We start from the raw sequence: 21,106 nt of genomic DNA on the forward strand, positions 1-21,106 counted from the left end.
AGCTATGGCCTAGAAAGGTTAGTACATTGGCCAAGGTAATTTACTTAGTCAGTGGTGGGAAAACAGAAGAGAAATGGGCAACATTTATTGAGTACCTCTGATGTATGAGGCTGTGCGGGATGCTCAGTACACAGACTCTATTTCATTGTTTCTCCATAATAGCCCTTCAAGGAGGCACAGAGGTTATGAGTGTAAACTTCATGTGTAACAGCCCTGGTATTTCTAGTTCTGTCCTGTCTTAGTTGTGTGACCTTGGGCCTATTAATCTTGCTGAGTCTTGGAATCCTCACCTACAAATAGGGAATAGATCCCTTTTTTTCACAGGGCTATTGGGATGATTAAATGAGATAATACATACAAAGTCTTTAGTCTGCCTTAGTGTGCCTAGTATCATGTTAACTCTCAATCTAAAAAAGAAAATGTTTTATAGATATACCTTTCCCTTCACTTTTCTCGATCAGTAATTTGATACTAAAAAAGTTCAAGAATCTTATCCAAAGTCATTTAGTTGGTAAATGAGCCAAAAATCAAACTAATTTCTGTTTCCAGAGCACTTATATATTTTTTTCCCCATGTTTCTCTTTTGGTAGCTTTTATTTTGTAGAAAGCCTAGTAAACAGGGATGTAGAAAGTCAAACAAAGGCTTACATGTGAAATTCCAAGAAGCAAAGTATTATCAAGACTATGGAATACAACTACATGCAAATGGTTGATATTCAGGTAAAATTTAGTGAAAATATTATAATTAACATGTTTTTTATATTTTAGGTTGTCCCAATGGGACAGCAGATTGAGAGAGAGAGGTCAGCCTGCCTTATCAATGTGAGCCCTTTTCTGCAGAAATTTATAATTTTCTTAGTGTCCCATGTATATCATGTGCCAGATGTTTTATTGCCAACGGAGCAGCAAGATAAATCTGAAGGAATGGAAATTTTCTGGTTCCATTATATTTGCTTATGTATACAGAAGGAACTTTCAAAAGAAACAGAGATGTAAAGTATGGAAGCATAAAGAACATTGAACTATGCCTAGTTTAATTATCTGTTCACCATTAACTAGCTTTGTCACCACTTATCTCTTAGGGCTGGTTTCCATACCTTTAAAATAGTTGGACTGAACTGGCAAGTGTCAAGGATCCTTTCTAACTTTGAATTTCTCAAATTCTAAGTGGTGCATTTTTCGTTTTTGGATACCGATTGAACGAGGAAGCATCAGAAGGAGTGTTTTGGATATGACTTTTCTCAAATTAAGTGTTAAGGCAATTTTTTCATTCATTCATTAGTTCATTCAACAAATATTTTTTGTGGCATGTCTACTATAAGCCAAGCATGAGGCATAGAGTAGTGAATAAAACAGAAAAGTTTTCTGCCCTCATGGAGCTTATGTTCTCCTGCGGTAGGCTGATGTTAAAGCAATAAACAAATACAGAACATAATGTTACATGGTGATAAAAACCTTGGGGAAATACAGAGCAGGATGAGGGTGGAGTCACAGAGGAGCAGGTGTTCTATTTTAAAGTGAAATTCCAAGAAGTAAAATATTATTAAGAGTAGGGAATATAACTAATTGCAAATGGTTGATATTCAGGTAAAATTTAGCAAACATCTTATAATTAACATGTTTTTAATATTTTAGTTTTTATTTTATTTTTGAGACGGAGTCTCTGTCACCCAGGCTGGAGTGCAATGGCATGATTTCAGCTCACTACCACCTCCACCTCTTGGGTTCAAGCAATTTTCCTGCCTCAGCTTCCCGAGTAACTGGGATTACAGGTGTGCACCACCACTCCTGGCTAATTTTGTATTTTTGGTAGAGATGGGGTTTCACCATGTTGGCCAGGCTGATCTTGAACTCCTGACCTCAAGTGATCCACCCACCTTGGCCTCCCAAAGTGCTGGGATTATAGACATGAGCCACTGTGCTGGGCTGTTTTTAGTATTTTAGGTTGTCTCAATGGGAAAGCATCTCAGAGGAGCCAAGACCCAATGAAGTGAAGGGGTGACTGTGATCATTATCTAAGGAAAAAGTGTTCCAGGCAAACAAATATAAAGACCTTGAGGTGGAAGTGTGTTCAGCGTGTTCAAGGGAAGGCAAGGAGATCAAGTTAGCTTGAGCGGAGTGAGGGAGGGCTCCATTCAGATCATGACAGCTTTGGGAATAGCTTTAGGATGTCCTTCTAAGTATTATATGATAGCAGCAGGGGAAGGGTTTTTGGCAGAGTGCAGGATCAGATGTATATTTTACAAGATCATTTTGGTTATCTTTGGGAAACCAATCAGGAGGGGGCTGGATGCCAGAAAGGAAGCCAGATGTCAGAGAGAAAACCGGAAGGCCAGTTAAGAAGCCACTGCTGTGGTCTGGACAAAGGGTGAGAGCAGCTTTACAAGAGTTAGGTTAAAGTCAGGAGGACCTGTAAAGGAGCTGGATTTGGTGCATATTGTGAAGGTGGAGGGGCCAAGACTTGCTGAAGGACTGATTGTGGGATGTGAGACAAATGAGGGAGTCTAAGGCTGACTTCAGGGTTTTTGGTCTAAGCAATCAGGTGAATAAAGTGCCATTTACTAAGCTGGGGAAATACCACTAGGGATAGGTGAGAAAGGAGCACTATTTGAAGGACAGAACTACCTGTTCTGTTATGGCCTTGTTAATTTTGAGATGCCTAGTAGGCGTTTGGTAGATGGTGAATGGGGCTGGAGTCTGGGGGAGAGGTCAGGGATGCAGAGTCAGGCAGTAGATTTTTTTTTTTTTTTCATGCTACAGGACGAATCCCTTACAATATCAGTAACCTACTGAAACAAATTGCTTCAAAGTGTGATCACAAACATTTAATTTCAGATGTGGGTTACAGACTGAAGGAGGTAAGGAAGCTGTGTTTCTGTATTTATAAAACAGGAAAGAAGCATTTGTCCCCTGAGACTAATCATGAATGAGTAGGAGGTACATCCTATTTAAGGCATACTCTAGTATCTTGAGTAAATTACCTAGGTGTAATTCCATCGGTTCTCAATAAATCGAAGAGATGAAAAGTTGTGTGTATTTTCTGATGTTTTAGAACATGGTTTAGGGCAATGATACAGTCTTGCTTTATATTGCGCTCTTTTATATAGAAAGTTCGAGACAAACTTTTAGAAGCAGCAATTTTGCACATTGATATCCTCAATGTTTAAAATTTTCCTCGGTATCTATTTTCACACATACCAAATGACAAAGCCGTAGTCAGTTTTGATTCTTAAACAGAACCCCATACCAATATTTGACTGCAAATTAAAAAAAAAAGATTTGGATTCCACCAATGAATAAACAAAGTTGAAACATCTGCTGGAAATCCCAACATCCTATGATGAAATTCCATGCTTGGATATCTTATTCAAGGTCATAGCTTGAATATTTAAACATCAACAGCCAAACAATGGCATTATGGGTTTAAATTTACAGAGCAAAACCACAATACCTAATTTATAATACTCCCTTTTTGCACTTACTCTAAGCAGTTAAATGATATGGACTCTCTGAAATTTTAGTAGTGTTGGGATATGTAATGTTTCTTTGAGAAACTTGATACTTATTTTCAGATGACATACAGATTATGATTAATCATCACCTACTGCTAAAAGTTTTTCAAAGGATATCTTCAGGAAGTTCTTTGAATAGACTGTGTTACTTGGATGTTACAATGGAGATGCCACTTGAGCTGAAATGTCACTCAGCAAAGGACATTTATGAATGGGAATTCATTCTAAGTATTATCTGGGAAATTTAGAATTACCTGGTTCGCCTGGCTCTCTTAATCTTTTTCAATGCACAATTTCTTATTTTTGGAAATATGAAATGGATACAGTTTAGGCACTTGGCTAATCCTTAGGGATAAACACTGGGGTGTGAAAATAGACTTTTCCTCCTGTGAAGAATAAAAAGATAGCACTTTAAAGGAGTGAATTTGAGTAAATATAAGCCAAGAGTAAATACCTGACATTCATTATAATTTTGAAAATCTTGCTTGTTGCCATGTGTAGATCTATTCTGTCTGTCTGTCTATCTATCTATCTATCTATCTATCTATCTATCTATCTATCTATCTATCTATCTATCTATCATCTATCTATATCTACCTATCAATAATCTATCTGTATTTCAGTGGGATTATTAACCAAACTGGTCACATCATCTAACTCCCATCTTTATTTATAAAATCCTTGCCAAAATTTTCCCTCTCTGGAACTAGATTAGAGCAGTTTTTGGAACTTTCTAATTTCATATTTGCTTTTATGTATTGCTGTTTATGAACGCTGCAAAGTGTATTGCTGCTCTTATCTGTGCTTAAAAGAAAAGAAAGAGTGTCCCAGAGAGGCTTGTATAAGATAATGCCATAAATTAGTTCCAGAAACAGGATCAGAATTCATGGCAACCAACTCCTGAAGCTGCAGGTCAGCTGGTGAAACACATTGTCTTATAACAAATCACAAAGCTATGAAGAAAAATCCTGCTTTGGACTCACTTTCTTTTCATTATCAATTCCTTTCCTACTGTCATGAGCTTTTTGAATAAGACACGCTCTGTTTAAAGGAGAACAAAAACAAGGTTTATTGAAAACATGTGATACTACAACTTAAGAATCCTTTATAAGGAGACTGGAGATGGCCTAATCAAGTTCAATACCATTCAGGAGCTGGATATTTTCCCATTAACTAAAAATGGAAGAGTATAAAGAAGGCATAATTCAAAAATAGTTTCAGATGTGCCCATTTTTTGACATTGTGACCAGTAAATACTCCAGAAAACCACAGAAACTTGATAAGAGATGGATTCTTAAGTCACACGATGGCAAATGTCCTAAGGATTAGCTACAGTACTTTGATCTCCAAATTCGAAGCACAGATTTGGAGTCTGTGGTAGGGGCTAAAATCAAATATTTAAAACATTTTGCAAAAGGCAGAAGTAAAATAACTGAGAACAAGTATGGGTGTAGAGAAGCCTCCTGTAAAAGAACCTACAATTCAAAGCATGTGCGCAAATTAAGCACTTTGTTAAAAATATAATCATGTTCCCATGACCAAATTAAATAATTGAAGCAATTAGATTAAAAATGCAGGCAAAAAATACCCTTTTGAGAAAACTTCTGATAACTGAGGCAAAGGAGCTATTTTTCACCTTGCATTGCCTGAATAATTGCCATTTTTTCCCCCTCTATTTGCTCATGTTGACAGCGTTGTTTTTACTTTGTGTGTGTAGGGGTTGTGATGGGGGGCCGAGGGATGACACTTCTCATGTGATTGTTTACTAGCTTGCAGTTTTCTGAATTTTTTATTCATTCAATACACATTCATTGTGGCCAGAAACTTCTAGGACCTGGGTATATAATATTAATGGGCATGGATGGGGCATGGCTGGTGTGGACCAGATAGATGCCTTCTGTCTGCACAAGGCTGAAAGGATGGTTTGCATAGAAGATGCTGAATCGAGTAACCACAATCATGAGTGATGAATGTTATGATAGAAGAAATCCAAGGAGCACATTGCAGGGAGAATTAACCTAGTTAAGAGGCCAGGGAAGCCTTCCAGGAGAAACAAGTGAAGCCATAATTAACAACCAGTCTACAAGAAAGCTTCAAAAGCCCTTCTAATTAAACCACATCCTTTAAGTACCATACATACCATTCCTGAAATTATTTATTATATCTAAGGACTCCAGACTCAAAAAGTACCTGTCTTGGTTCCTGCTCCTTCCATTTACCTTTTAAAATAAAATGTATTCTTATTTAAGATACACAGACTCTCAAATTCTAGGAATGCAGTATTGAAGATATTTTGAGGAAAAATAATAAACAAAAACATACAAAGACGGTCTGAGTTGATAATTTTTTCTGATTGTAGGTATCGATTCTAGGATTGATTAGAGGTTTCACTGAACATATCACTTTTATGATTCGGTTTGCTACCACTAAGAGTTATGGAGTATTGATTAAACACCAGGCATTAAGCTAAGCACTTTACATGTATCAGCTCATTGCATCTTCTTGGGCAATCCTTTGAAAAGGTACAACCAAAATTCTAAGTTTAAAATTAAGGAAATATATGAAGAGCAAATTAAGGCAAATAACAAAGCACCTTTTAGAATAGAGCTTTTCGTGAGTTAAAATTGCCGTTCTATGTTACTTCAGCCTAGAACTGAGGAGGTGCACATGGAAATCCTATGGCAAATTGTCTTTGGCATTGTCCCTCTTTGCAATGACAAAAGTGCCTGGAGTGTGAGGAGATTCGGAACAACTGTACATCATATGAACCCATCAACCCTCCCAATATTGCTATACAAAAATAATACCAGTCAACATCTAAACTGTACTTCATCTGTGCCACGCAATAATTCTTTTAATTTAGTTTTTGAATAGTTAACATATTTATATTTTAAACATCAAAATGACATAAAGAGGTAAATGCTGAGAAATCTTGCTCCTACCCCTGTTTCCATTCACACTGTCCCCATTCACTATCTTCAGTTAAACATTTTTATTCTCTTCTTTTTGTAAAAGTTATTTCAATGTTTCTTTATACAAACACAAGCAATATAAATGTAAACTTTTATTTTTCTCCTTTCTTACACAAAAGTAGCACACTATATATGCAGTATTACATTTTATTTCATTTTTCTTTTATTTCATAATTTGGGATTCTTCTATAGCTGTGCAGAAAGATCTTCACTATATTTTATTGTTTGGATGTATCATATTTTATTCAGCTCTAGTGAACATTTACTATAAATTGATGAAATTATTAGAAAGCAGACTTCCTGGGTCAAAGAGTAAATGCTTAAGTAATTTTGGTAGATATTGACACTCTTCCATAAGGGTGATACCCCTTTGCACTCCTGTGGCATGTGAGTGCCTATTTCCTTGCAGTCTCATCAATAAAGTGTGTGGTCAAACTGCAGATTTTTGCCAATCTGATAGGTGAGAGAATGCTTTCATTTGTGTTTCTTTTTTATGAGTGAGACTGGGTATGTTTAAGAGGTGTATATGTATTTCTTATTCTGTGACCAGTCTGTTCATATCCATTTTATTTTCTGTTAGGTTGTTGGGTTTTTCTTGATTTCTAGAGCTCCTTATAATTTAAAGTGATTAGCTTCTATTTTTTGGTAAGAGTTGTAAATATTTTTCCACATTGTCTTTTGACTTTGCTGTTTAGTTTATCATACAGTATTCTTTGATTTTATGTATTCTATCAATATTTTCTTCTATGACTTTTGTATTTTTAGTTACAATTAGAAAATCTTTCCAGATTCCAAGGTTCCAAGAGAATTTATCAATTTCTGCTGCCCAGTATTTTATGGTCTTATTTAATTTAAATCTTTGATTTATTTGGAGTTTATCTTGGAATCTGGTATGATAGATATGGATACAGCTTTATTTTTTTTTTCCAAATGAGTAATTAATTATTTCAGCATTTCTTACAACCAGAATGAGAATGAAGAATTGAGATTCATATATTTGGCCACACAAGGTTGTTTCTAACTTTGAGAAAAAAATTTTTTTTGTTGGTTATGATGGAAGATCCAAGGGGAGACATTAGGCAGAGTTTTGGAGGTAGTTTTAGAGAATAGTTTTAAGAATAGGGCAATTTCCAAGAGGTGTTGAATTAAGTAAGGAGAATAAATGACTTATTTTTAGATCACATTAGAACCATGAATATCGGACCCAACTCTATAAAGCACCATTGGGTCTTGGTGGCAATTTTGAATATTTTATTCCAATAGAGTAGTACTTTAAGGCTCTAACTAATGTCATTATATGTATCTTTTAGCAGGAAAGTATAATTAGTATTGGTCTCAGTAAAGTTTGCTTGAATAAGGACTTTCTAAAAATTAAAGTTAGATTTAAATAATGGTCCTTCAGGAATTTGTACAGTATTGGCTTTTTACATTAATTGGTCTCTTTACACTTCATCTATGTAAACATAATACTTATATTCATTTATCACAGTATGAGGAACTGCTCCTTAATGGGCAATACTTTCATTTGTTTCTTGACCCAAGTGGTAAAATATAAATTTCAGCAACTTCTGCTTATCAAAATAATTTCCATAGAAAAACAGAAAAAGCAGAAACATGAGTTCTACAAAAATAAAATGTCATTTAAGACAGCATGGTGTAATTTAATGCCATGAAACATTCTAGGCATTTCAACATTTTATTTTATGATTTATTTTTAAACTTTTATTTCAGGTTCTGTGGTACCTGTGCAGGTTTGTTATATAGGTGAATTGTATAACATGGGGGTTTGATGTACAGATTATTTCATCACCCAGGTAAAAAGCATAGTACCTGACAGGTAGTTTTTTAATGCTCTCCCTCCTCCCACTTTCCATCCTCAAGCAGGCTCCTATGTCTGTTGTTCTCTTTTTTGTGACCATATAACTCAATGTTTAGCTCCCACTTATAAGTGAGAACATGTGTATTTGGTTTTCTGGTCCTGTGTTGGTTCGCTTAGGAGAATGGCCTCCAGCCTCATCCATGTTGTTGCAAAAGACATGATCTTGTTCTTTTTTATGGCTGTGTAGTATTTATGTTGTATGTGTACCATATTTTCTTTATCCAGTCCACCATCAATGGGCATGTAAGTTGATTTCATGTCTTTGCTATTGTGAATAGTGCTGTGATGAATATATGAGTGCATATGTCTTTATGGTAGAATGAGTTATATTCCTTTGAGAATAAACCCAATAGTGAGATTACTGGGTCAAATGGTAATTCTGTTTTGAGTTCTTTGAGAAATTGACAAATGGCTTTCTACAATGGCTGAACTAATTTACATTCCCACCAGCAGTATATAAGCATTCCTTTTTCTCTGTAACCTTGCCAGCATCTGTTATTTTTTGACTTTTTAGTAATAGCCATTCTGACTTTTGTGAGATGGTATCTTATTGTGGTTTTGATTTGCATTTCTCTAATGATTAGTAATGTGGAGCATTTTTTCATATGCTTATTGACCACGTGTATGTCTTCTTTTAAAAGTGTCCATTCAAGGCCTTTGCCCACTTTTTAATGGGGTTGTTTGTTTTTTTTGCTTGTAAATTTGTTTAAATTCCTTACAGATTCTGGCTAATAGACCTTGTCAGATGCATCGTTTGCAAATATTTTTTCCTATTCTGTAGGTTGTCTGTTCACTCTGTTGATAGTTTCTTTTGCTGTGCAGAAGTTGTTTAGTTTAATTAGATCCCTTGAGTTTAATTGACAAAATTAGTCAATTTTTGTTGTTGTTGCAATTGCTTTTGTCTTTGTCATAAAATCTTTGCCAGGTCCTATGTCCAGGGTGGTACTTCCCAGGTCATCTTCCAGGGTTTTTATAGTTTTGGGTTTTATATTTAAGCCTTTAACCCATCTTGAGTTGATTTTTGTATATGGTGTAAGCAAGGGGTCCAATTTCAATCTTCTGCATATGGCTAGCCAGTTATCCCAGCACCATTTGTGGAATAGGAATTCCTTTTCCCAGTGCTTGTTTTTGTTAGGTTTGTTGAAGATCAGATGGTTTGTGTGTGGCATTATTTCTGGGCTATCTCTTCTGTTCCATTGGTCTAAGTGTTTTGTACCAGTACCATGCCGTTGTGGTTACTGTAGTCTTGTAATATAGATTGAAGTCACATAATGTGACAGTTCTGGCTTTGTTGTTTTTGCTTAGAATTGCCTTGGCTATTCAGCCTCTTTTTTGGTTCCATATGAATTTTTAAGTAGTTTTTTCCTAATTCTGTGAAGAATTGGTAGTTTGATACAAAGAGCACTGAATCTAAATTGCTTTGGGCAATATGGCCATTTTAACAATATTGCTTCTTCCTATCCATGAGCATGGAATGTTTTTCCTTCTGTTTATATCATCTCTGATTATCTTGAGCAGTGTTTTGTAATGCTTGTTGTAGAGATTTTTCACCTACCTGGTTAGCTGTATTTCTTTGTATTTTATTCTTTTTATTTATTTTTAATTAATTAATTAATTAATTATTATACTTTAAGTTCTAGGGTACATGTGCACAACGTGCAGGTTTGTTGCATATGTATACATGTGCCATGTTGGTGTGCTGCACTCGTTAACTCATCATTTACATTAGGTATATCTCCTAATGCTATCCCTCCTCCCTCCCCGCCGGTGTATGATGTTCCCCACCCTGTGTCCAGGTGTTCTCATTGTTCAATTCCCACCTGTGAGTGAGAACATGCGGTGTTTGGTTTTCTGTCCTTGCAATAGTTTGCTGAGAATGATGGTCTCCAGCTTCATCCATGTCCCTACCAAGGACATAAACTCATCCTTTTTTATGGCCACATAGTATTCCATGGTGTATATGTGCCACATTTTCTTAATCCAGTCTATCATTGATGGACATTTGGGTTGGTTCCAAGTCTTTGCTATTGTGAATAGTGCCGCAATAAACATACGTGTGCATGTGACTTTATAGCAGCATGATTTATAATCCTTTGGATATATATCCAGTAATGAGATGGCTGGGTCAAATGGTATTTCTAGTTCTAGATCTTTGAGGAATTGGCACACTGTCTTCCACAATGGTTGAACTAGTTTACAGTCCCACCAACTGTGTAAAAATGTTCCTATTTCTCCATATCCTCTCCAGCACCTGTTGTTTCCTGATTTTTTAATGGTCGCCATTCTAACTGGTGTGTATTTTATTCTTTTTGTGGCTACTGTGTATGGGATGGCATTCTTTTTTTATTGCACATCACCCTTTTATTATACTGATCTGGAAATAGGATTTAGTACAGTTATGCTCAAATGAACACTAGACCCATGTGGCAGGACCAAGCAACTAGAGCATGATTCAGAAATCAGTGAAAGACACACGTGGATAGGACCAAGAGGCATTCACTGCCACAAAACAAGGCAGGGAGGGATTCTAAAACACACAGCAGGAAGCACCCTTGCCCCTCAGAGGTCAAGGAGCTTATCCCATATTGGTATGAGGAATGGCTTATTTTCTGAAGACCACATGTGGGACTACTTCAACCGCCACGAGAAACCCTTAGACGGGTTATTGTTTTGTATTACTTATATACACTAAATTTTTTTTTTTTTTAAATAAAAGTAAATGTAACACATTAAATTCAGGATTGATCCCAACCTTCTAGAGCCAGTTCCTCTGGGGTCAGGGAGGAAACAGTTGTCACATCACCATGCAGGTTACATTTATCTTCCGCTGGGATGACTAGAGTCCCCAGGCAGTGGCCTGACTACAGAAGAGCACAGGACTAGCTCCTGGGGGCAGACAGGCTCTCTTGCTTCTCCTCATTGGTCATGGCTTAGCGTGGTGCCTCCTCACAAGTTCTTAGTAAACAAAGCACTCGCAAAAACCCAAGTCACTACCTTTGAACTCTCTTGGATAAGGGGGGCTTTTCCACAGCTTAGACTGAGAACCTGTGCCCTAGAAGTGCTATTCTGACTAGAATGTACGAAGGGAGTGGGTACAGAAGACAAAATGGCTAAAATGAAAATGGGAGCCATCTGCAGCTGCAGCTCAAGATGTCTACAGATGTGGTCAGTGTGATGTGCAGGAGGGAGCAGCAGATGGATGCAATGGGCAGGGAGGGTGCTCCTGGGGACAGCAGCCTGTTTGCTGGCCTTCACTTCTTGGCTTTGCCCTGGGCAGCGACAGCTTCCATGGCTTTGTGCATAGCCTCTTCATCCCCCAGGAACTGCATGGGCTTGATGGGCTTCAAGTTCTTGTCTAATTCGTAGACAATGGGAATGCCAGTCGGCAGGTTCAACTCCATAATAATCTCTTCAGAGAGACCCTCCAGATGCTTGACAATGCCCCAGAGGCTGTTGCCATGGGCTGCAATCAGTACCCATTTCCCCTCCTTGATCTGAGGAACTATTTCTTCATTGTAGAAGGGCAGAGCTCTGGCAATAGTGTCCTTCAGACTCTCATAGGAGGGTAGGTGATTTTCTGTGAGGTCTACATACCCGTGATCCTTACTGATGTTGCTGTAGAAAGGATGGTAGGGCTCTGTCGGAGGTGTGGGACATCATAGGAGCGGCTGCAGATCTTCACCTGGGCCTCACCATGCTTTGCAGCAGTTTCTGCTTTAGTGAGACTGGTTAGAGCCCCATAGTGCCACTCATTGAGGCGCCAAGTCCTCACTACTGGCAGCCACATCTGATCCATGGCATCTAGCACTGTCCAGAGGATCCGGATGGCGCTTTTCTGCACTGAGGTGAAGCAAATGTCAAACTCATAGCCATCATCTGGCAGTGCCTGCTTTGCCTCTTCGTGGCCCGTCGGGCTCAGGTCGGCGCCACGCCGGCCGCTGAAGTGGTTCTTCAGGTTCCAAGCACACTCACTGGGCCGGATCTGCACCAGTTTGTAGGTGGCCATGGCGGCAGGCTTGGGGGACAGCATTCTTGATTTGGCTGTCAGCTTGGATGTTGTTGGTGCATAGGGATTCTACTGATTTTTGTCCATTGACTTTGTATCCTGAAGCTTTGCTGAAGTTGTATATCAAACCAAGGAGTTTTGGGGCAGAGATCATGGGGTTTTCTAGGCATAGAATCATACTGACTGGAATCAGGGATAGTTTGACTTCCTCTCTATTCAGATGGCTTTTATATCTTTCTCTTGCCTGACTGCTCTGGCTAGGACTTCCAGTACTATGTTGAAAAGGACTGGTGACAGAGGACATCCTTGTTTTGTTCTGGTGTTTAATAAGAATGCTTCCAGTTTTTGCCCATTCAGTATGATGTTGGCTGTGGGTTTCTCATAGATGGCTCTTATTATTTTGAAGTATGTTCCTTCAGTGCCTAGTTTGTTGAGGGTTTTTAACATGAAGGGATGTTGAACTTTATCAAAAGCCTTTTCTGCATCTATTGAGATGATCATGTGGTTTTTGCTTTTAATTCTGATTATGGGATGGATCACATTTATTCATTTGTGTATGTTGAACCAACCTTGTGTCCCAGGGACGAAGCCTCCTTGATAGTGGTGGATTAGCTTTTTGATGTGCTGCTGGATTCATTTCGGGAGTATTTTATTGAGAATTTTTGCATCTATGTTCATCAAGGATTTGGCCTGAAGTTTTGTTTTTTTTGTTGTTGCTGTGTGCCTGCCAGGTTTTGGTATCAGGATGATGCTGGTTTCATAGAATGAGTTAGGGAGGAGTCCCTCCTCCTCTGTTTTTTGGAATAGTTTCAGTAGGAATGGTACCAACTCTTCTTTATACTTCTTGTAATATTCAACTGTGAATCCCTCTGGTCCTGGGCTTTTTCGGGTTGGTAGGCTTTTTATTACTGATTCAATTTTGGAACTCATTATTGGTCTCTGTCCAGGATTCAATTTCTTCCTGGTTCAATCTTGGAAGGTTGTATGTTTCAAGGAATTTATCCATTTCTTCTAGGTTTTCTAGCTTGTGTGCATTAGAGGTGTTTTTAGTAGTCTCTGAGGGTTTTTAAAATTTCTGTGGGGTAGGTGGTAACATCCCTTTGTCATTTCTGATTGTGTTTATTTTGATCTTTTCTCTTTTTTTACTTATTAGTCTAGCTAGCATTTTATCTATCTTATTTATTCTTTCAAAGAACCAAGTCCTGGATTCATTGATCTTCTGTATGTTTTTTTGTTTTTTTTTTTTTTTTTTTTTTTTTTTTTTTTTAAATCTCAATTTCCTTCACTTTAGCTCTGATTTTGATTTCTTGTGTTTTACTAGCTTTGGGGTTGATTCGCTCTTGTTTCTCTATTTCCTCTAGGTGTGATGTTCAGTTGTTAACTTAAGAGCTTTCTAACTTTTTGATGTAGGCATTCAGCACTATAAACTTCCCTCTTAATATTGCTTTAGCTGTGTCCCAGAGATTCTGGTATGTAGTATCTTTGTTCTAATTAGTTTCAAATAATTTCTGGATTTCTGCCTTAATTTCATTGTTTACCCAAAAGTCATTCAGGAGCAGGTTAATTTCCATTAATTTCTATTTTTATTGCAGTGTAGCACTGTAGTGTGGGAGTGTGGTTGGTATGATTTTTTTTATTTGCTAAGGATTGTTTTATGGCTGACAGGTCAGTTTTAGATTATGGGCCATGTGCAGATGAGAAGAATATATATGCTCTTGTTTTTGGGTGGAGATTTCTGTAGATGTCTATTTGGTCCAAGTGTCAAATTCAGGTCCTGAATTTCTTTGTTAGTTTTCTGCCTCAATGACCTGTCTAATATTGTCAGTGGGGTGTTAAAGTCTCCCACTATTATTGTGTGGTTTTCTAAATCTCTTTGTGGGTCTCTAAAAACTTGCTCTATGAATTTGGGTGCTCCTGTTTTGGATGCATATCTATTTAGGATAGTTAAGTCTGACCTTCTGAGGTGAACCCTTTACCATTATGTAATGCCTTTCTTTATCTTTTTTGATTTTTATTGGTTTAAAGTCTGTTTTGTTTGAACTTAAAATAGCAACTCCTGCTTTTTTCTGTTTTCCATTTGCTTGGTAGATTTTTCTCCATCCCTTTAGTTTGATCCTGTGTGTGTCATAGAATGCGAAATGGGTCTTTTCAAGACAGCATACAGTTGGGTCTTGCTTCTTTGTCCAACATGCCACTCTGTGCCTTTTAATTGAGCATTTAGCCCATTTCCATTTAAGGTTAATATTGATATGTGTGGATTTGAAGGATCAAATCCTGTTTTGTGTTGTTAGTTGGTTATTATGCAGATTTGTTTGTGTGGCTGCTTTTTGGCATCAATGGTGTATGTACTTAAAAGCATGTTTTTGTAGTGGTCAGTAGTAATCTTTCCTTTCCATATTTAACACTCCCTTTAAGACCTCTTATAAGGCAGGTCTGATGGTAATGAATTCCCTTAGCATTTGCTTGCCTGAAAAGAATCTTATTTCTCCTTCACTTATGAAGCTTAGTTTGGCTGGATATGAAATTCTTGTTTGGAATTTCTTTTCTTTAATAATGCTGAATATAGGCTCTCAATCTCTGCTGGCTTATAGAGTTTCTGCTGAAAGGTGTGCTGTTAGCCTGATGGGGTTTCCTTGGGAGGTGGCCTGCCCCTTCTCTTTAGCTGCTGTTAACATTTTTTGTTTCATTTTGACCTTAGAGAATCTGACAAGTATCTGTCTTGGGGATGGTTGTCTGTGTAGTATCTCACAAAGGTTCTCTGCATTTTCTGAATTTGAACGTTGGCCTCTCTAGTGAAGTTGGGGGAATTTTCATGGATGATATCCTGAAATATGTTTTCCAAGTTGCTTGCTTTCTCTCCCTCTCTTTCAGGGACATCTGTGAGTCATAGATTTGGTGTCTTTACATAATCCCATACTTTGGAGATTTTGTTCATTCTTCTTTAATCTTTTTTTCTTATTTTTGTCTGACTGAGTTATTTCAGAGAAGTGATATTCAAGCTCTGAGATTCTTTCCTCAGCTTGATCGATTCTGCTGTTATATTTGTGATTGTATTCTGGAATTCTTGAAGTGAATTTTTCAGCTGTATCAGATCAGTTCCTTTCTTTCTTAAAGTGGCCATTTCGTCTTTCATCTCCTGTATCACTTTGTTGTATTCCTTAGAATCCCTGGATTAGGTTTTCACTGTCTCCTGAATCTCAATGATCTCTGTTCCTATCCATATTCTGATTTCTGTTTTTGTCATTTCAGCCTGGTTAAGAACCATTGCTGTGGAACTACTGCAGTTATTTGGAGGTAAGAAAGCACTCTGATTTTTGAGTTGCCAGAGCTCTTGCACTGGTTCTTTATCATCTGTGTGGGCTGATTTTCCTTCAGTCTTTGAAATTGCTGTCCTTTGGATGGATTTTTCTGCTTTGATCTTCTTTAATGCCCTAGAAGGTTTGAATCACATATAAGGTGGTTCAGTTGACTGGCTTCATTTCTGGAAGAATTTAGGGGGCAAGGCTCAGCTCAGAACTTTTGGGCTGCATGCTGTAACTTTGGGAGGCTGTTACTGGATCCCTGACTTTGTTCTCTGGCCCCTTGAAGTTAGGAACCTGCTACATTGGAGGGGCTGAGGCGTTCCTGGACCTCTGGCCACAACACTCTGATGGGTGGTGCCAGCCAAAGCACTTCATTGGGGTGGTGGCAACAGGATCTGTGCTCATTTGTAAGTGTCAAGAGCAGTGCCAAGAGCAAGTGGCAGTGTGGTGGGGTGAATGCTCATCAACTGGGGCAGAGTGCTGGTGGTCATGGGGCTGCCGGCCTCCATGTGCACACTCGTGCTGGTAGCAGTGTCAGCATGGGGGCAGGCTACTGGTGAGCTTGGGGCTGCCAGCCTCCATGCATATGTTCACACTGGCAGCAGTGGCAGCGTGGGGCAGGGGATGGGGCTGCTGACCTCCATGCATGTGCTCACACTGGCATTTCTATATTTTAAAAGGAAACAGTTTGGCAGTTTCTGATAAAGATAAATCATTACCATATGACCCTAGAGAAATAAAAACTTACGTTCATACACAAACCTACACACGAATGTACATAGCTGCCTTATTTGTAATAGCAGAAGCTAGAAGCAGCCCAAATGACCTGTATTAGGTAAATGAATAAACAAATTGTGTTACATCTAGATCATGGAATTCTATTAAGCAATAAACAGGAATGCACTATTGATGCACTTGGATGGATCTCAAGAGCATCATACTGTATAAGAAAAAGCCAATTTCAAAAGATTACTACTTTACAATTTCATTTATATAACATTATAAAAATGACAAAATTGTAGTGAAACAGAACAGATATAGTGGTTCCCAGGGGTTAGGATTGAAGAGAGGGAGTACTTGTATAGGAGTAATACAAAGTATATCATTCCAAGTTTATTTAGGGTGATGGAAAAGTTCTGTATTTTGATTGTGGCAGTGGTTAAATGCATATATACATGTGAGAAAATTTAATAGGAGTGTATATAAAAGTTGAGTGCATGTAAAAACTGGTGAAATTCAAATAAGGACTATAGTTAATAGTATGTATTCATATTCTGGTTTTGATAATTGCATTATACGTAGGTAAAATATTTTGGGGAAAGTTAGGTAAAGAGTGAATTTGAACATGGAAATTCTGTACTATTTTTGCAACTTCTAAGTAAGTCTAAAGTTATTCCAAAATAAAAAATTGAACATCTTTTATAATAGTTACATCTATTTTCTTTCCTTTCCTTTCCCTCCCTCCCTCCCTTTCTTCTTTCCTTCCTCCCTCCCTCCCTCCTTTCCTTCCTTCCTTCCTTCCTTCCTTCCTTCCTTCCTTCCTTCCTTCCTTCCTTCCTTCCTTCCTTCCTTCCTTTTTTCCTTCCTTCCTTCTTCCTTCCTTCCTTCCTTCCTTCCTTCCGTCTTTCCTTCCTTCCTTCTTCCTTCCTTCCTTCCTCTCTCTCTTTCTCTCTCTTTCTCTCCCCCGCCCCCCCCCCCCCCGTCTGTCTTACTCTGTTGCCCAGGCTGTAGTACAGTTTTGCAATCAGAGCTCACTGCAGCCTTGAACTCCTGGGCTGAAGTGACCAAGTTATCTTCCCCTATCAGCCTCCTGAGCAGCTGAGACTGTCAGCGTGTTCCACCACACCCAGCTATTACTTTTTTTTTTGTAGAGATAGAGTCTCATTATGTTGCCCAGATTGATGATTTTGAACTCCTGGGCTCAAGTGATCCTCCTACCTTGGTCTCCCTTTAAAGTGCTGGGATTACAGGCATGAGCCACTGTGCCTGGTCTGTTTTCTTTTAGACTTTAGACAATGGTCCCTAGAAGGAGGCAGATTTGGAGACAGGAATCTAATCATATCACATGGCTTATTAATTTTCAAGTGGAACCCCTTTACTTATGTTTCAAAGTGAGGCAAATAAGAAGTTCTTTGCCAGTCTGGCCAGTGGAATTAGAATAATTGCTTTCATGGCATCAGACACCACCTAGTACATGCTGAAAATATGGATCTTGAAAAGACAATTGCTAATCTATGTAATATGGTTTTCCACTGATCTGTTAATAAATTCATTTTTCCTGCTCCTTCATTATTTTTCTACAAGTAGATTAAACGGATTATACTATAATTAAATTTGACTCAACAAGAGGCAGTGCTTTAGAGCAATGAACTATTGGGAGGCCAGCATGCTACTCCTAGCTTTGCTGCTGATTTATGGGCTAAGGACAAAGCACCCCCATTTCACAGTGCCTCGACTTTTCCATCTATAGAGTGAGGTAAACAATGTCTCAGAGGGACATGGTGCTGCTTTATAAGCTCTATATTCTAATTGAGCTCCAAATTCCTTTATAGAAAGGTGCTCTTTGAAGAATTAAAGATGTATTTATATTGTTGTTGTGACTCAATAGAAATGAAGCTTTAAAATCTAATTTTAAATGTCTCCTCCTGCACAGTACATTATCCACGTTCTTAAATACTGCAATCAACTATGCACCGAGTTGCTCTGTGATATTTATTAAAAATAAAAAAGGCACCACAAAGACAAACCGTAGAACATTTTCAAAGCCATGTGCAGGGGTTTAACTGCAGGACTTCCACTGAAGTTAATGGGACTCATACTGGCAAATTGCAGGCACCACTTTGAAAATTTACCCCATAGTGACAGTTTAATGCTTCTTATTGATCATACAGTTTCAGATAACATCTCAAGCCAAAAAGGGACAATTTCTCAAAAGAAATAAACAATCTTTAATGAAATAATTCTGCACTGCAATCATCATAACTAAGAGTATGGAATAGAGTCCTTTGGCAAGGAGACTCTTAGGAAATGCTTACTGGTGATACCACTGGGCTGTAAAACAGTTTCCATCACATTCTAATTCCAGTTCCTCAGAAAAATAACACTTTAAAAAAAATGTAAAATTTTATGTTTTAAGGGCAGAAATATAGAAACAGAAAATTCAGAGGATTATTTCCTTATAAACTTACATTTATATTTTTCAGAATGGGTAATAATTTGTATATTGCTGATATGAGGTTCCAACAGTCATAGATGACTAAAAAACCCAGGGCATTAAACGGCCATACTTTTTGTTGCCTGATTAACGTTGCTATTCATAACCGGAATAGTATTCATATTAGGCCTGCCAGCAACCCGTTGGACCTTTGCCTGGTGGCCTGTCTTTAGAAGGAAACTTGATTCAGGGTAGCAGAGCCTACATGGCCTTCAGCTGTGACCTCTGCCTGTCTCCTCTATCACCTTCTGCTATTCTCCCCACTGCTCATTGAGCTCCAACCACAAGACCTATGTCTCCACCTTGAACAATCCAAGTTCATCAAGTGTTAATAATCCTTGCAATTACTATTCCCTGGCCTGGAAAGATCTGTGTCTAAACCTTCTCATGGCTGTCTTCTTCGTAATATTCAGGTCAACTCAAGTGTCAACTACTTAGAAAGACTTTCTCAGACCACCCAAGCTAAGGTAGCCTTTACTCTTTCTGTTTTATTTTCTTCATTGTGCTTATCTGTAGCTGACATTATCTTGTTTTTCAAAAACATATTTGTGTATTGTTTTTATTTGTCCACACATATTATCTCTATAAGAAGGAAGACCTTGTCCATTTGGTGCCATACAGCCTCTCCAGCATCCATGAGCATGCTTGGACACGGCAGAAATTGTATAAACGTTCGGCAGATGACTCAAACATAATTTGAAAACCTGGGGGCAATCCTTTGCTTCTTTGTTTTATACAATCACTCATGATATTTCATAGCCTTCTTTCTAGGACTACTTCAATTTCCATCACCTTTGCTTTGTAACACCATAATTATAGTATACTTCCTTTCAGTTTTGCCATTCTCTAAGGCCACAGGAGAGTCTATTCTTACAGTCAGGAACCATGTTTTAGTTGCTTTTGTATCTTTTATACCTAAGATTGTGTTGGGCACATAATAAATACTTTGTCTGTGAATGAATTTTCTTATGTAACATGTGATAGTACAGAATGTTAATACAGTATATCATAGTGCTCTACTAAAGTTTATAGAAAGAATGGGAAATAATCCTTAGTTATTCATTCTCCTCTTCGGAAATAAATTTTCTTCATGTGGTCCAACCATATCAGCTAATCAAGCTACCTGGTAAGTTCAACTTTCAAGTTTGTGTACCAGGTCAACAATTACCTAAATTACCAATAGGTTATTAATGTTAAAAAACATTTGAAGGTATTCCTGCGAGTGATGCTACTTACTCTTGAGATGTCTCCAATTTGGAAATACCCAGGGAGCCTCATGATAACATCAACTCAAGAGCATATGCAAGTTTGATACAGGCCAAGTAAGTCTATTTTAGGTCCTAATTTCCCCTTCAGGTTAGAGAGCAGCAATAGGTAACATAATTTAGTTAATCTAATTAAGGCTGAGACTGCAATTAATGTTCTATAAAGTCTGGCTTTTCTTTAAAGATTTTGAATTACTAATGATAAGCATAATAGTATCATGTTCTTTTGTTTACAAGTTGATGACAATAGATAAGGTTCAATTAAATTTAATTTTAAAATGCTAATAAACAGTAAAGACACTTTTCCAGTTGGGTATGTATACTTTTCTAGAGTGAAATCATAAGAAATAAATCCAGGTTCTTTCACCTACCATTTTTTTTTTTTAACTTTGGGCATGTTTCTTAAGTCTTGTCTTACTTCCTCATCTATAAAATGGGACATTATAAAGGACAGGCATGATGTCTCACACCTGTAATACCAGCACTTTGGGAGGCTGAGGCAGGTGGATCACTTGAGGCCAGGAGTTCAAGACCAGCCTGGCCAACACAGTGAAATCCTATCTCTACTGAAAATGCAAAAATTAGCTGGGTGTGGTGGTGTGTGCCTGTAGTCCCAGCTACTCGGGAGGCTAGGGCATGAGAATGGCTTGAACCCAGGAGGTGGAGGTTGCAGTGAGCTGAGACTGTGCCACTGGACTCCAGCTTGGGTGAGAGAGGGAAACTCTGTCTCAAAAAATAAATAAAATAAAATAGAATAAAATAAAATAAAATAAATAGGGACATTACAGTACTTGCGTAGAATTAAATAAGACCATATTTATAAAGCGCTTAGAGTAGTACTTAATATATAGTAGTTCTCAGTAAATATCAGCTATTATTAACTAGAGGGATTAAAATTGTTTTAATGTTTTTGTGATAAGTCAATCCAACAGGTTTTAATTGTCCTCAGATGGTCC

At 37.8% G+C, this 21,106-nt stretch overlaps 1 protein-coding gene and 1 pseudogene across 4 annotated transcripts in view; both read right to left on the bottom strand.

Moving 5' to 3' along the window:
- The window catches only part of KCNQ5 (potassium voltage-gated channel subfamily Q member 5), a 567,770-nt gene that overhangs the window by 136,988 nt on the left and 409,676 nt on the right, over nucleotides 1-21,106 (bottom strand).
- Nucleotides 11,479-12,531, bottom strand: LOC114677568 (phosphoglycerate mutase 1-like; annotated as a pseudogene).

Source organism: Macaca mulatta, chromosome 4 (genome assembly GCF_049350105.2).
Source record: "Macaca mulatta isolate MMU2019108-1 chromosome 4, T2T-MMU8v2.0, whole genome shotgun sequence".
Lineage (NCBI taxonomy): Eukaryota > Metazoa > Chordata > Mammalia > Primates > Cercopithecidae > Macaca > Macaca mulatta.